Below are 17,574 nucleotides of genomic sequence, written 5' to 3' on the forward strand. Positions count from 1 at the left end.
TCCATGTGACTGGGGAGGCCTCATAATCATGGTGGAAGGTGAAAGGCACATCTTACACGGTGGCAGCCAAGAGAGAATAAAAGCCAAGTGAAAGAGGGAACCCCTTATAAAACCATCAGATCTCATGAGACTTATTCACTACCATGAGAACAGTATAGGGGAACTGCACCCATGATTCAGTGACTCCCACCAGGTCCCTCCCACAACACGTGGGAATTATGGGAGCTACAATTTAAGATGAGATTTGGGTGGGGACACAGCCAAACCTTATCAATAGAGCACTGAGGAATTGTCAAATCAGGAAACAAACCCAAAAACTTCTCAAGAGGAAGAAATGGGGCCATGGTTAGAAATGAAGAGCAAGGTTCAGAACACTTGGGCATGCAGCCCAGTACCACCAAGGCAAGAGCATTTGAGCAAGTTCTATTCCCTCTTTGGATCTCAGCATTTTCAAGTAAAAATAAGGAAGTTTTAATATTGATCGCTGAAGGTCCTTATAGCTCTATGGTTCAATGGCATCATACATGACCACGGCAAAGGGGAGAGGCTGGAGCAAAGGAAACTCTTCCCTGGTTGTCTTTCTCATCAAGGGCAGAAGCCAAATAGACAATCACATCAGGACCTAGTGGACTTAATGATCCTCAGAATAGTGTCAAAGAGATAAAGGTGAAGTGCGCTATTTTCAGCCCAGAGGGTCTCCATTCTTTCCAGGTTCCAGCTATATTGGGGGAAGTTGCATGGGAGGCGTATTAAAGGAAACAATCCAGTCTATCACAAAAGGCCCTGAGATTGGACGGCGCGGTAAGAAAATCCATTAAAACCGCCTCTGGCTTTGACCATGTTTGCCTATAAATTAAGCTCTGGTACCTAAGCCATTTTCTCTTTCCTGCCCTTCCAGGTTGAAGGAAGAGAAGCTAAGAGGATGAAATAGGAATTCAAAGTGCAAGTCCATCATACCAAAGAGCTGTCTCAATTACATCCTGACCCCTTTTAGTAATGTGGCCAGGGGTGTGCTTGCAGTTGGTTTAGTCCCCTGACATTTCACCACCTCCAAGATAGGCCTGGGACTGCTGAGACTCCAGTGGTAACCAAACCAAGGATCCTGAGAACTTCCCAGTGCCCAAGCTGGCAAACAAAAGAACATGAGTGTTGTTTGGGTTAGGTAAGCTGATACTGCTCTTCCTTTCCAAACTATCTGGGTCTGTGGAAGCTGGATATATTAGTTTCCGAAGGTTGCAATAACAAGGGACCACAAACGGGGTGGGGGTAGGTGGGGAGGGGGTTAAAATAACAGAAATGTATTTTCTCAGAGTCCTGAAGGATAGAAGTCTAAAATCAAGGTATCAGCAGGGCCATGTTCCCTCCGAAGGTTCTGTTCCCTGCCTCTCTCCTGGCTTCTGGGAGCCTCAGTCATTCCTTGGCTTATAGATGCTTCCTTTCAATTTCCCACCTTCTCACAGGGTTTCTTCTATCTCATCACAGCATCTTCCCTCTGTATATGGCTGTGTCTAAATTCTCCCGTTTTATAAGGATATGAGTCATATTGGATTAGAAGCCCACCCTACTGGCTGGGGTAATTGAGCTATACCCAAAGATGAGTATGACCTCATCTTAACTAATTTTATCTGCAATTACCCTGTTTCCAAGTAAGGTCCCATTATGAGGTCCTGGAGGTTAGGTCTTCAACATCTTTTGGGGAACACAATTCAACCCATGACAATGGGCTTCTGTAATTTATGATCAAGGGGTCAAGATTTGAAAGTAACATTCCTGAAAGATTAAAGACCGTGAAGATGTACTCCTTGTCCCCAGTGTCCCTTCACCAGAAACAATACATTTTGCTGGACACCAACACGAGCAGTTCCAAGCCAGATACTGGCTTATAATCTCTCTCTCTCTTCACCCAGCCCACAACTAACTCCTCCATGAGCTGCCAAACACTCAGTATACATTCTCGTCACCAAGAAATGCCACTGGAATGAATCTGCACCAAAGCTGTTTATGTGACTAATGAACCTCCATTACGTTGCATCCAAGTAGGAGTAAAATTTATATTCTACTCAATGAAGGAGGGCTTTCTTGGGGGAGGGAATCACAGATGGCTGGGAATAGAGGCGGGCATTTAGAAAAAGCCACATATATGAACAAATACCAACACTGCAACACTGTAAAGGTATCTTGTATCAAGTTGGGAACTGTTTCTCCAAACCTCCACAAAAAAAAAAAAAAATTCAAACTAGAATACTTTCAGGGGTGGCGGGGGAGAAGGCATCCCCTTTTCTCCTTCCATGGTTTCAGGTACAGAAAGTTGGGGGTAGTTATAAAAAAGGCTCCATCACTGGTGTCTCCTAACATATTATTTCTGTATTAGTATTATCAGGCTTGTTAGCCAAAGACAGATGCCGAACAAAAAGCTGATCACATTTCCCAATCTTATTTGCAAACAAGCGTTCATTTCCTGCTTATCAAGGCACAGTGCGGGTACTTTGTCCATTCAAATCATTGTCTTAAGCCAGTGATGCAAACCAATGAGCAAGGTTGACCCCAGCCAGAGCCTGGACGCTCAATGTCATTGAACTCAAGGAGCAGATAATTAGTATTGAAAGGTGTGATTGCAGCCCAGTCAGCCAGGTAATCAGCCCCTGATTTCTCTTCAGGACTCTAGACCAATTGGAAATCTTAGCCCTAGAGGAGGCTGGAGGGAATTATCCTGGAAGTGTAGTATCCCTTTTCAAATATAAACACCAGACAATTACAGCAGCCAGTTAGCCCTTCCTTGCTCAGCACACTTGCGTTTCAGGCAGCGATTGGAAGGGACCCCAGCTCTGCCCAGGCAGCTGTCTCCCAGCCTTGGCTCCCCAGGGCTCTTCCATCAGCTCACTAACATCTTCCAAGACTGTCGCAACCTTGAGATGTCTCTGCAGACTGAGCCTCCTCATCTCGGTGCTTGTTTTGCAAACATTTGGCTGCTTCATGGGAACCTGCCTCAACCTGAGGCCTGAGCTCTCTCTTGGCTGGGATGGTGAAGTCTTCTTGAGAAGGGCTGATCTCTTTTCTGATCACTCAGATCAGATGGCTTGGAAGTGACAAAGTGAAATGCATCTCTCTGCCATCCCTTCAAAGATGGAATGCCAGTTCTCCGTTCTCAGCAGCCAACAGCCAACTTTGACATAGAACTTGGTTGAATATTTAAATGGACACTCACGTCGGAGCAAAATTTTTAGGAAAGTAGCTAAAGGTTCAAAACAGGCCCCCAGTCTCCTTTCTGACCCTGGGTGGCCCCTTCTCTCTGGACAGGGATGCCATCTGACAGGGAAGATACATATGGAAATGTAGTCGCTTCTATATCAAAGAATGCTTTCTCCATTTTCTTTACGGCGCTTTGCTTTAACCAAATTCACAATGGCTAACATAGTTAGACAGCAAAATAAACATGAGTGGCCATAAAACACTGACTCTTCCAGACTCTGATGGAGGCTGTGCAGCCAGCTACCCGCCCCTGGACTTGGAGGGAGGGCCTAGTGTATAAACAGAGTTTGCATGCAAGACTCCATGTATTATCAACATATCACATTCAGGCTCCTGCCAACCCCACAGCAGACACATAACTCTACATTATGTAATGTGGAAATCAGCAAGGCTTCGAGAAAAGTGGCTTTTTGTTCCTTAGAACCTATCTTCCACCTAGGGTAGATGTCCTCCCAGTCAAGCCAAGCAACTCTCCGTGGCCACCCCCCAGGCCAGGGGCTCAGAGCTTCAGGCCACTGCTGCTCCTTCTTTCTTTTAGAAAGTGCTGAGCTTTGGAACATTGGGCAAAGGCCTTCTTGCCTTCTAAATTAGCCTTCTCTTGCTTCCATTACACCATACTTTTTTCTCCCAACATTTTATTATGAAATTTTTCAAATATCCAGAAAATCTGAACCACTCCTGAGATCTATTTTTAAGTTATTACTCTCTCGTGAATGGCTCTTGAATTCTTCTCCTTTCCTCCAAGTAACATTTTTCAAGATACCTGTTGTGGGAAACATGTGGCATGGGATGTCAGTGCCCCACATGGCTGCTCAAGTTGTAATCCAGGGCTTCTCTCGGTTTTCTTTCAGAGATGAGAAGAGTCCAGGCTTCAGTTACAGACAGAACGGGGTTCTTCCTAGCTAAACTCTGGATGTGTTTCTTTACTGCTCTGAGCTTGAGCTTGCCTTCAAATGGTGGTGGGCATGACAGCCAATCCAACTATCCTGTAGTGAGCACTTACTAGATGCCAGGAACTCTTCCACATGACACCCAGGGGCTCTAATCCTCATAGTAACCTCAAAGGGAGGCACTAGTGTTATCCCCCATTGTAGATAATCAGGCTGGAAACCCAAGCCTACTGCCTGTGGTGCTGTAGGAAGCACGCAGAGTGTTTATGACACACTTAGCACAAAGCCTTCACTCATAGTGGCTTTTCAACAAAGAATTCAAGGATTATTCTTATCAATAGTGGCAACATTTTTGCAGAGGGCACCCAATCAGCACACAGTCATACAGAACACAGACTGTAATAAGCACTTCTCAGTGTCCTGGCCTTCTACACACCATTCTTTTAGCATCTGAGTTTGTTATCAGTGGCCTAGCACTAATGGCAGCACCCCTAAACCAAGGCTTTATTTGGACAGCAATTTTCTGTGTAGCTGGCAAAGCCTCTTCTGCAAAGCACTGCTTTGAGTTCTGATTTTTAATTCCGAACACTGCATGGTATCGTTGTGATAATGGGAAATGTTGAAGTGCTGTCATTAGGTACTTCTACGTCATATCAGATAAACAGAATTCAGACACAAGCACTCACTAAGGTAAAGCTTTATTGGATGGATCATCTTTTTTTTTAAGTGATGGAAATATATCAACTCTAAACTCTGTCCATATGCTCTACTGTAAACATGGCTATTGGCATGGTGAAAATATTTCCAGACTGGTTCATCCCTCTTCTGTTCACTTCAAAGATACTTTCCACAGTGGTTGCCATACAAATTCTAAACCCTAAAGATTCTGGGGCTGGTGCCCCATAGATGATTAGCTCTTCTCTAGGGTGAGGTATGGTTTCCTTAAAAGCAAATGGACTACCATCTTTCAGCCCAAAAAGCTCTTGACTGCCTCCAACCCCTCCTTCATCCTAAGCTCCTCCAAACTCACTCTAAACAAACTCTCCCACAAGAAAGCCTGTCGAAGATCTTTACAGTAAGTATCCGGGCCTTGGAAAAGGACAAAGAAAGGGCGAGCAGACACTGAATCTTGATGAAGAACTTTCTTCGAGCAAGAGGTAGAACTGAAGCACAGAAAACGTGGCATAGCTTTTCTAAAGTCGCAGACCAAGTTGGTCAAAAGAAAGAGAGAACCCAGGAGTTCGGAATCCAGAGTGCTACTGTGCATTAGATCAGTAATAATCTCCATTAGCATCAAGTCCAGAGACCTTGGAACCAAAACAAATCCAACTGTAGAACAAGTGTTTTGGGGGAAAAAATATTGAAAGCTCCCTAACAACATCATCTTTCTCACGGGGATGAAGTTTCAGATACACCAAGACAGGACACTTTATGAGTCGGATAAATTGTGTATCCAGAATAAGAACGAAGAGGTATATCCTGCATCTTCACCATTAATAGTTAAAGAATACAAGTTGGAATTTGGGGAGTATTGAGGCTAGAGTTTGGGAAAAAGATTCCCAGTCCAGGAAAGGGACAAACAGCTACAGAAGGAACAGAATACTGACTGATCCAACAGTGAAACTCTCCCCAAAGGAGAGTTACAGGCAATTCCAGAGCTATACATACACAAATATGATTCTTGCTGAAATCTAAAGAGAAGAAAGAGTGAAAGGCGAAGAGGGATGAGATAAGGTAGTAGGATCCACCAGGAGCCCACATACATTCTTGACAATTATAATTAAGGACTTGCTATTGGGACGGACAATCCTGGCAAGACATCTGGTCACATTAATCCTCCTTTGAGCTGTGGAAGTTCACCACCAGAGGTAGATGTGTCATTGCAGAGAAACAATCAAGGATGAGGAGAGAAAGGGATGTTTTAGGTGGGCTGGCAGCACAACTTTGTGGACTGCCCTGTTTTTTAACAAACCCACAGAACTCTGTGGAGCCAAGTGTTCTTCACGCTAGGCCAGACTTTCCTACCCCACCTTGGGGGTCTGCCAGTTTTTGCTGGCTCCCTCTCCAATGTCAAGCCTTCTTGTGAAATGACTGGTGCTTCCTGCTTCCCATCACACCCCCGACCCAGACACGCCACCTCTCCCTGGGTATCCGCCCTATGGCTTAATGAAAGGGAGCCAAGGGGCTCTTGAGGACAGAGAAGCCCCTGTTCAGAAGAGGAGAAAAAGAACAGGGTCACTTCCTTCCCTGTTTTCTAGGTTTCTTCCGCCTTTTTCTCTTCCCGCCGTCCCCTCCCATGGCCGCTGCTCCTTGGCCTTGATTCAGCACTGCATTCCTGCTTCTTTGTGTCCCAGCCTCCCAGCTTGCAAGGCCGTGGGGATGTTCAGAGAGTTAACAGCTCCAAGAAATTCTCATCTCCATAGACCTGTCTACCCACCTCCCACCTGGGCTCCAGAGAAACAGCCAACATTCCTTCAGGCCCACAGAGAAAGGGTGTGACTCGAATTACTCAATGAAGCCTCCAAGCCAGCCTCTTATGCCCCCAAAACAATAGAGTTGTATTTTTCTTGGACTTCATTCATTTTATTTGGTTTCTCCTTTGACTAGCAGAAAGAACTCCTTTCCCTCCCTCTCCCTACCACCACTTTTCTTAATCCACCAGCTTCACTCTTCCAGTAGAACCCAACCCCCCAATCCCAGTAGGGTGAAGCCTTGGATCATGAACTTGAGTGACGTCAGCGAGCTTGAGAAACACCATCCGCCATCCGCTTCTCCTGGGCTTTCTCACATGTGGGAATCATCTCTTGGGAGTCTGCATCCCATCTCTGATCTGTTTGTTTTGGATGCTAATCCCAGGACGCTGGGTGAGGTGTTAGGCAGACTGACCTTTCCTGTTTTCTGAGTCAGTGATCTTAGATCACTAAGTCAGGTGCTAAGTGTTGAAAATTAAAATCAATGTGTGGGGCCTGCAAGAGGGAGACAAGAAGGTGGGAACAAAGGGTGAAAGGGGAAGGTGACATCTAGTTTTGTTTGAAACAAACAAAAACCTATCTATCTGCCATAAATCCATCCTCATCAAAAAGAGATTCTGGTAGCTGGTGTCTCGTGTGCCTGTAGTCCCAACTACTTGGGTAGCTAAGGCAGGAGGATCGCTTGACCCAGGAATATTAGGCCAGCCTGGGCAACATAGTGAGACTCTGTCTCTTAAAAAAATGGCGGGGGTTGGAGGGATTGTACGTATTTGGTATGAGGCACACATTATGAAGAATATGATGTGGACATGAGTCCTCCTGACAAATTGCCTCTGAAAAGCTACAGCCCATCTTAACTCCCAAGGCAGCTTCCACTCAACCCCAAACAGCCAAATCTTCTGGTATTCAGGGAATTTTTGTTTGATTGTCTACTGAGCTCCCGACGTATGTCAGGCTGTCAGGCTGCAAGGATATTTAAGGAGAATCTTTTTTTTTTTTTTTGAGGCAGAGTCTCACCCTGTGGCCCAGGCTGGAGTGCAGTGGCATGATCTTGGCTCACTGCAACCTCCGCGTCCCGGGTTCAAGTGATTATCCTGCCTCAGCCTCTCAAGTAGTTGGGGCTACAGGCACGTGCCACCACGCCCAGCTAATTTTTGTAATTTTAGTAGAGACAGGGTTTCACCATGTTGGCCAGGATGGTCTCGATCTCTTGACCTCACGACCTGCCTGCCTTGGCTTCTCGAAGTGCTGGGATTACAGGCATGAGCCACCGTGCCCGGACAGAGTATCTTACCTCTGCACCAAGCTAGGGTATTTAAGGCACCACCAATTCCACCTCCAGCTTCTTTATCAAACAATCAGATCTGATGGAATAACAATGCTAATAATGCCAGGTGTTTGGCTTGGATTGGCTTTTTAAATCCAGCTTTTATCTCAGAGGTCAAAATCCTGAGCAGGCCCAAGACAATGCAGCCTAAACATCTTTAGAAACTCTAGACAACTTCTCATTTTAAATATGAGGAAGCTGACTTGTTGAGAAGTGAACTGTTTTACAGGTCTTATTAACATCGTTATAGAAACACAGAGGTCACATTTTTGGTCTAAGGCACTCCTGATTTGGAATTACTCCCTGAAAGATCTATGGAGGTTGTACTGTATTGACAAAAATTGGCTTTTTGGTTTAACCAAATGCCCTACCCATCTGCCCAGTCTTTGTTGCAGGACAGTCTTCAACCCTCCAATCTCCCATTCCAGCATAGAGCAGGGACTTCCTTCTACTTCAGCATATCAAGCAAAGCAGGCACAATTCTTTTCAACAAATATCTGTTGAGTATCAGTTTTGTGCAAAGCATTTGCTCAAATCAAATAATAAAAAGTACAGAGCCCACTTGTGAAACAAACCATCTCATACTCTTCATAGACACGTTTTCAAAAGTCAGCAACTCATCCTTTTTCCTACAAAATTCTGTTCTCAAGAAGAGACAACTTGACTATCAAAGGAAATAAAATATCCCATTTTCTCTTCTCTGGGAAGCACACACACACATTTTTATAAAATAATAATTTACCTAGTAGGATTTACACATCACTGATGTAAATATACTAGACCTGTCTAAATCTAAACTCCAACTACACATGAATTTTTTTAACGCTCCGCAAAAAAGAAAATGAGAAAAGCAAAACTCAACAACACCCTAAAGGAGTCAGATCCTCTTTCTATATTGTCAGGTAATTGTTAGCAGAAATCAGCTGTAATAACAAGCCATTTTAAAGGAACGCCAATTCCATTCTATCCTGCTTAAAGAAGATCCAGAATCTGCCTTTGTTCCTAACCTGGGCAGTTTGGAGAAAATAACAATACCTTCTTTCAGAAACTGTGGGGAATCTGAAAGGTAGGATTCCTGCTCTCCCAGAGAAGAGCTGGCAGGAGAGGTGGCCGCTGTCAAGAGGGAGGCTTGTGTGAGCCCTGGGGTCAGCCAGGAGCACCCTGGAGAGAAGACCAGGACCAGAAGGGAGCAAGGTAAGAGGTGCGGCAGGGAGAAAGTGCTTTGCTTTCCGAAACTTAAAAAGGATCTCCACTCCTCGGTGTGGACTTGTGTGCAGCCAAGGCCTCCAGAGACTGCAGAACCACCAGTCTCTGGAAACGTCTCCTTCGTCGTCCTGGCTGACGGCATGTTTGCAGTTTGGGACTGTTTTATGCAGCTGATTCTTTCCAAGAGTCTGAGGTTTAGGGTTTGGGTGAGCTTGCTGCTTAGCCTTTCCCCCCTTACCTTTTTATTCACAGTTTCCGACACACAAAGCACTTTAAAATATCCATGGAAACCTTTGTGACCACAGACTTGTGAACACAGCTATGACCAAGTGTCAGAAACAGGGAAGGCATCCGCGAATGTCCAGCTATGTGGCATGAATGTGTTGCTTTCTCTTTTCCTAATCAGGTCCCAAAAGTGGCATTTCTTTGCAAAGGGCTACACAGACAAGGGCTTTAGCTAGAAAAGCACCACTGCCTGACATGCTGAATTAAGAATGAAGTTGCCCTTGGGTTGGTAAATTTGGGTAGTCGGATAGCACGCAGCCAGGCCTCTCCTAGCCGTTCAAGAAATGTTTGTGGAATGAATGTGCACTGCTTGTTTAAAGAGCACGCTGTCATTGTTAGAACACACTGGACACTTCCCAAGGCAGGAGTTTTAACATTTAAATTTTTCATCGTTCTTGCCCTCCCACTCCCCTCAGCCTTCCTAGCTCCCTGGAGAGGGGCCTGAGCTCAGGGAAAGTCAATAAAATATATTCTTGAACTGACTGATCTTTGTCATTTTCATGAAGTCCCCTGTCCTCATTCTGTCTATATTCACTGGAGTCAATCCTTAGCAATGCTCTCACCCCATCCATTCCATTCTCTAACCAATTATACAGGAATAATTGCCAAAAATTAAAAGACTAACCCCAATTGAATTGGAATCTGGCTGTTTCATGGAGAAAACAGTTAAAGAACAATGGAAAGGACACCAAAATACTCAGGGAACCCTAACCCTATCTACGTCATGGTTTTCTGCAAGTCATAACCACCCCCTCTGTGTTTTGCTCTCTTTTTTCCTTAAAGGAGCATATAGCAACCCTCTTCCCACCTGTTCTGCATGAGCAAGTTTTCAGCACCAGTGTTTGCTGTACCAAGGAAATGTGTTATCATTCAGACCTGGCTTGAACCAGACAGTTCTAACCTCAATTTCCCCCAAAAAGAATGTGCCCTTCCTGTACATGTTCCTTCAACATTAGGGGACAATTGGGAACTCTGGGCAGATGGGGAGAATGAACACAAGAGCAAACAGCTTGAAGCAATGGAGATGCAGATAACAGAAGAAACCATTTGGGTACCACACCTGCTATGGCCTATGCAAAATGCAAGACAACTACGGAGATTCAGCAGTTCTCAGCAGGCAGGGCACAGTGGCCCACACCTGTAATCCCAGCATTTTGGGAGGCCAAGACGGGTGGATCACCTGAGGTCAGGAATTCGAGAGCAGCCTGGCCAACATGGTGAAGCTCCATCTCTACAAAAAAAAATATATATATATATATATATATATATATACACACACACACACACACACAAATTAGCCAGGCATGGTGGCACGTGCCTGCAGTCCCAGCTATTTGGGAGACTGAGGCACGAGGATATCTTGAACCCAGGAGGCGGAGGTTGCAGTGAGCTGAGATTGCGCCACTGCACTCCAGCCTGGGCGACAGAGCAAGACTCTGTCTCAAAAAAGAAATTCTCAGCGGCCCCTCTTCCTTTCTAACCCACTCTCTTCCATTGACAACCTGGCTCAGGGACTGCCATCTCTAAATGTGAACTAACATTGCCCCACAAAATCTGTAGTCCAAAGAAAACAAGGCAAGGCCAGAAAGAAACAAGGCCATGGTAAACACAGTTTCCCCCGATGTGGAACAGAGATGATAACAGGGTAGCCATCCCAGTTTGTATTGAGTTTTTACATAATAAGCTTCCAAAATTTGGTAGCTATTGTTTTCTTGTTTCATTGTTGTTGTTGTTAGTGTTGGTTTTTACCCCTTAACACCTACAGCTGTGAGATTTGAGCCAAGTAATTAACCACTCTGCACCCCATCTTTCCCGTCTGTAAAATAAGGAAAATAATAAGAACCCACCACAAAAGGTTCCTGGGGGCACACAAGGTAATATATCCAGGTAAAGCCCTTAGCAGGTTACCAAGCTCATACGAAGGGCTGTGCAAGCACTGCCTTTTATTAAAAAATGTCACGCCAGGCACAGTGGCTCACACCTGTAATACCAGCACTTTGGGAGGCCGAGGCGGGCAGATCACCTGAGGTCTGAGGTCAGGAGTTCGAGACCAACCTGGCCAACATGGTGAAACCCCATCTCTACTACAAATACAAATATTAGTCGGTGTGGTGGCGTGCGCTTGTAATACCAGCTACTCAGGAGGCTGAGACAGGAGAATCGCTTGAACCTGGGAGGCGGACGTTGCAGTCAGCTGAGATGGCGCCACTGCACTCTAGCACTCCAGCTTGGGTGACAGAGCAAGATTTCGTCTCAAAAAAAAAAAAAAAAGAAAAAAAAAGAAATGTCTCCGGGAGCAGAAAAAGGACAGGGTAATAATAGAGGGCCCTGCACTTCCAAAATGATGAGGACTCTTCCAGGTGTAAGAGGGTGGTGGCATCCAATTTCTGCTTCGTAGAGTAAAATGATTTTGAAAATCTGGATCAAGATATAAAAAGGCTGCCACATCCCATAGAGAAGAAAGAAATCCCAGCACATAGCGGAGTAAAATAAAGTAACGATCACTGTGAAACAAACTCAACCCACACACCATTCCTACAAACCCGGGAGAAGAGTGTCATGAAAAGGAAATTAAACAAATGGAGGATACATTTGATGTGCATGGTTCAAGTCACACTTTGTTCTCTGCTCCTAGTAGACAAAGTCAGCCAAACCCTGATTAGGGGAGAGGGGAAGAGATAAAATCAGAGATGCACTTCACAAAACAGTGGAGTCCCAGTCTGTCCACGTGACCCAAAAAAGAGTGAACAAGAGCACAGGGAGAACAAGAAGACTGTGGAGGAGTGGGCTTGCGGGGTGCACCCGTACCCTGAGTTCCGTGATAGCAGCAGCATGAGGAATTCTGTGTATGCACGCGGCGGCGGGGGAGGCAGGCGTGGCCCCTGAGACGCCGCATCCAGAGATCTGCCTCTCCACTAACTGTGTCACCTTGAGCAAGCAGCCGACTATTGCCAGAGCTTCTGTTTCTTTAGGTGGAAAACAAAGAGAATAATTCCTTCCCCTCACAGCCTCCTAGAGATATGCAGGGAATAGAGCTGAGGAGTGGATGGAAGGGCACTTCAAAAGCGAAAGCAGGAAGCAGCAGCAAGGAATGTGTATTAGTGATGGAATTATTTGAGAAGGAACAAGAGCATATGAATATGTGTGCTTTGGAGTGGCGCATGTGTGTGTATGAGAGAGACAGAGGGAGAGAATGAATAGGCGTGTCCTCCCAGGATTCCCCCACGTCAATGAGTGATGGTGCAGTGTGCGAATGGGTGTTTATTCAGGGGAGACTGCATAGAGCTGTGATCACTGAGTCCAGGCAAAGGCTGGTTGCAGGGGAGAGGCATAGCAGCCACAGTTGTGGGTGGAAGCTGACAAAACAGAGAGAATACAGGCTCTAAACAGACAGGGGGCCAAAACCAAGGCTTCTCCTCCCCAAGCCGACACCCCACACTTCCTACATGTGGTGGCTGCCCACGGGCTGGAAGACAGTGCCTCTCCCATGACCCCTCAGTGCATCACCCCACCCATCTGAGCAACAGGTTTCACCCAGAAGCAGCAAAAAGCTACAGCACTTTTGACATTTAATAACTAAGTAAATAGCTGTTGAAATGAACCCCGCCCATCCTTCCCCACCCCCAAGCCAATGCAACAGTTCCTGAAGCTAATGTTTCTCTCCTCCTCCTGTCCTCATTTTCCTTTTCACCTCTTCCTACTCCTCCTCCTTCTTCTTCCAAATAAATCACAGTTTGGATTAGGGGCAAGAGTAGTGGTGGGTGATTTTGTTTCTCCAACGTCCGGGGTCAGAGGATGCAGGGTCAGAGGCACGAATGATGCAGACAACACACACTGTGTACACTCACTGCCATTCTCGCTTTCCCTTTAACTCCCACCCCTCCCCTTCTACAGGAGGGGCTGGGAAGGGATTTGTGTTTCTGGGGCTCTGGGGACTGCAGTCCCTGGGGCCATCTGGGAGTGATTAGCCTACAGATTTCAGGTAGCTCCAGCCACACGTGCAACCCACATGACACCCGCTAATTCCATACCCACAGCTCTCCTTCTCCAAACAAACAGCAGCACGGTTTGCAGAAAGAAGAAAATGCCTTCCCAAGAGGAGCTGCAGAGAAAGGCCAGGTCATAATCGTCTCGTAGGCACCAACTCCCCACAACCACCATCTCTGCCCACCATTCATTCACCATTCAGCCACACCACCACCAGGGCTCATCTGTGAAAGGGCTGTGCATTGAACTTAGAAAAGCAAGCAAAAAAACCAGGAAGAAAAAAAGTTATTTTCATTGTATATTTGGGCGGCAAGGTCTGGGGGTTTTAGAGGTCCTGATATGTTAATAATGATTTCAGTTTGCGGTTTGATTGTTTTCTCAAAACCTGTAAATCCAGACCAGAAATGTATAAAGCTTGCAGTCTGAAAGCTTTATATCCATCACTCCAAATATTCTCCAAAGGAGGTCTACAACACTCTTTCTTATAGGAGGAAGTCAAGGCCAGGCACGGTGGCTCACGCCTATAATCCTAGCACTTTGGGAGGCCCAGGCAGGAGGATCACTTGAGCCCAGGAGTTCGGGACCAGCCTGGGCAACACAGTGAGACCCCATCTCTACTAAAAATACAAAAAATTAGCAGGGCATAGTGGTGAACACCTGTAGTCCCAGTTACTCAGGCGACTGAAGTAAGAGGGCCACCTAAGCTCAAGAAGTCACGGTTGCAGTGAGCTGAAATCACACCATTGCACTCTAGCCTGGGCGATGGGAATGAGACCCTCTCTCAAAAAAAAAAAACAAAAAAATCAGAGGGCAGGAAATTTATATGAAGGTACCAAGACAAGGACAGATTTCCTTGTAAGTGGCATAAGGAGCCATCTGCCAGTCACATTTCAAAGGGAGCTTTAAGGACATTCCATCTAAGTGATCAAGATGTCCCACTGTGTGCCTAATGGCTGAAATTCTACCATTAGGTATTCATTGCTTTGGCTATATTTTAGCATTCATTCCCTACATGAACGTTTATTCAGCAGAGTCTATGTGGCACACAGACTGAGGATACAAAGAGGATAACACTACGTGCTTTTCCTCGAGGAGATCACATTTCAGCTGTGGAGCATATATACACAAAGACAGCAGCACAATAGAGGCCTGAACAAAATGTTATAAAAACACAGAGATGGGAGCCAATAGCTTTTCCTGGGGAGTCCTCAAATCTTCACAGAGGGGTTAGCATTTAAACTAGATCTCTACCCCTTATTTAAGTCTCACTGCCTCTTAGACTGAGAACATATGAAGCCTCAGTAGTCATTTACTCCATAGTCTGAATAAGCCTCACATCTTTCCCAAGGTAAGATAGGTGCGGGCAGCTTTTATCTGGGAGAGACAGCTTTCCCTAAAAAGGAGAGTTATAAGAAAGGACTGAAAGAAAGCCTTCCTAGTATATGAAAAAGAAAAGTGAAGATGAGGTATAGCATATAAATCCAAGATTTTTCAGAATCAAGAGAGAACTGAATTCTTTTCTCTGAACCCATTCTTTTCTTTTCTTTTCTTTTATTTATTTATTTATTTTGAGACAGACTCTCACTCTGTCGCCCAGGCTGGAGTGCAATGGCACAACCTTAGCTCACTGCAATCTCTGCCTCCCGGGTTCAAGCAATTCTCCTACCTCAGCCTCCTGAGTAGCTGGGATTACAGGCATGTGCCACCACGCCTGGCTAATTTTTGTATGTTTAGTAGAGACCAGGTTTCACCACGATGGCCAGGCTGGTCTCGAACTCCTGACCACAAGTGATTTGTCCCCCTCGGGCTCCCAAAGTGCTGGTAATATGGGCGTGAGCCACCGCGCCTGGCCTGAACCCATTCTTAAGTCTCCAAAACAACTTCACTAGCACTTCCTGGTTTGCCTGACTAAATATCAAAATGCTTCGAGCAGAAGTGAAGTTGGAGTGGCAAATCCCAGAGACAGGAGAAGGGAATAGGTGAGTTTGTATTCTATCCTCTGCCCAGACTGTGCAGTCCACTTGGCTGAGGATCCTATAATAACCCAAGAGTTGGCTGAAGTAGGCCTTGGGCCTAGCTGAGCTGAGGAAGGTGAGCTTAGAGGCAAATGTCCCCACTGATATCACCCTGAAGCCCTGCTTTCCTAAAACCTAAGTTCCTGGAGGAGAGTCAGAAACCAGAGAACCATTTAAGTGCCAGGAAAATACAAAGCAATTAGTGACTTTTGCTTTAGGCAGAATCTAAAGGGGAAAAAGAAATCTTTGAGCCTCATGAAACTCCACCTCCCTGGGCCTCTTCCGGAACCACAATGTTCAGCCCACTCAGTGTTTGGCCAATGCCACTCTCTCCTCCCCCAGAACATTTCTTTGCTCCTGGAAAATCATCTGGAAACTGTCATCACCACTGTGCTGGTTGGCAGATGTCCCCCAAAGAGAGAGTGAAGCGTACCACACACTACAAGGCATTTCTGGGCTTGGACCAAGAAGGGGCGGGGGTGGGGAAAGAAGATGGCCCAGTCAAAGGGCAACACAGCATCAGCAGGGCTCCTGGGGCCAAGAGGAAAGAGATGGGACTGAGTCTGCCACCAAGCCAGGAGCTTGGGGTGCCACTCCTTACCTGTGCTTTACCTGCCTCCAAAGCACCTTGATGGAGCCGCAAGGATGGGAGGCAGCTTTCTGTGACCTGTGAGTCGTCTCAGGGAAATAGAGGGGGAATCCATGAAAGAGGCAGCAAGAGTCTCAGAACATTATGAGCCCAGAAGACAGAGCAGAGTTCACGTGGACAGAGGCTGGATTCTGCTGGAAACCAGACCTGGAGACAACAGCAGAGATGAAATCTTGTCTCCTTCAGAAGTTTAGGCACATTGTCAGCCCTCAAGCAATATTCACTGAATTGATTTATTCAAAAATCAGAATGATTTGACGTTGGGCTAAATGGGAGAGACATGACAAGTGACAGGGAAAGACAGGATGGAAAGGACATGGTGTCTCCACCACGTTGTACTTCCTCTACCCAGAACTCTACTCTGTCATCTGGAGTCCTAGAAACATTTAGATGTAGCCACCCCATTCCCCCAATCCCTGCCCAGCCTCGTGTTCGTCCATACTTTGCAAATTTGCAAGCACCCGCAACAGCCTGCTTTGCCGCCCATGATACAGCATATATTTAATATAGTTGGGGTTCAAACTAATGCTCTACTGGGAGCTCCCTAGGAAAACTCTAGAGCCAGGTCCCTGGGGAGAAGTGGACCCTGGAGGCATGGGGATGGGGTGAACGCCTGGGTGGAATATCTGAGCAAACCCACTCTGCCTTTCTGTCCAATCATACGGTAGAAAGCATACCTTCCAGGTACAGTATCAACCCCTCCGTCAGGGTTAGACACCACCTTTTCTCCTGGCTGCTGAGGAAAACATCTCAACCTATGAGATGTCTCCACTGCTCCAAGAAAATGAGTATTTAGGGGAAAGATTAAATGCCCATATACTTGAATCTATAGTGACCCTACCCCTAAATTATACTAGTAACTGTTTATCTGTCTCTGCTTTGCCTGTGGATATTAAGGCAGATGAGACAAAAAGTCTTCTTTTGCCAACCAAAGCTAACAGTTTGCGAGCTTTAGGGGGACCCCAAAGGGGACCAGTTTCTGTAATACAGTTGATGCCTTCTGTCTGTGTTTTGTCAGGATTCCCTCACATTTTAGCCAACCTGGAAACTAGGGAAGAAAAAGTAACAGGTTCCAGTCCTAGAACTCTGTGGAAGAAATCAACCCGCCCTTTCTCATGGGGGTAAACACATGTGATCCAAAAGATAGTGACAGGAACACTGTTATATTTTCCGGGTCTTAATGATTTGGAAGGGGAATACTGTCCTCTCCTAGACCAGTCCAAATTTCACAACCCATCCGGAAAACAAAAGGCTGAAGACAGAAAAAGAAGACATTTACTATTCCACTTCTTCCTTTTACATCAGTGAGAGAAAGGGCCTTGGGAGAAAGATGGCACAGAGAGAAACAAAAGAAAGAAAGAAAGAAAACCAAAAATCTCTGCTTTCTCAAAAATCCCTGGTCTGCCTATCTAGGCTGGGAGAGACCCCGAGGGCAGCCTGTCTCTCCTGCAGCCTTTGCAGTCAGCGACAGGCACCATGAAATTAATTTGAAATA

General features: G+C 45.9%; 1 long non-coding RNA gene across 8 annotated transcripts in view; it reads right to left on the reverse strand.

The window, feature by feature from the left end:
• Positions 1 to 17,574, reverse strand: part of LOC103784776 (uncharacterized) — a 49,625-nt gene that overhangs the window by 26,996 nt on the left and 5,055 nt on the right. For 2 of the 8 annotated variants that reach the window (XR_008621573.1, XR_010110580.1), the window contains exon 2: positions 16,032 to 16,226. The exons of the other annotated variants lie outside the window; for them this stretch is intronic. This is a non-coding gene — a long non-coding RNA (uncharacterized LOC103784776). The remainder of the gene's footprint in view (positions 1 to 16,031; positions 16,227 to 17,574) is intronic. 8 annotated transcript variants of the gene reach the window in all.

This window comes from Pan paniscus, chromosome 19, assembly GCF_029289425.2.
Source record: "Pan paniscus chromosome 19, NHGRI_mPanPan1-v2.0_pri, whole genome shotgun sequence".
Taxonomy (NCBI): domain Eukaryota; kingdom Metazoa; phylum Chordata; class Mammalia; order Primates; family Hominidae; genus Pan; species Pan paniscus.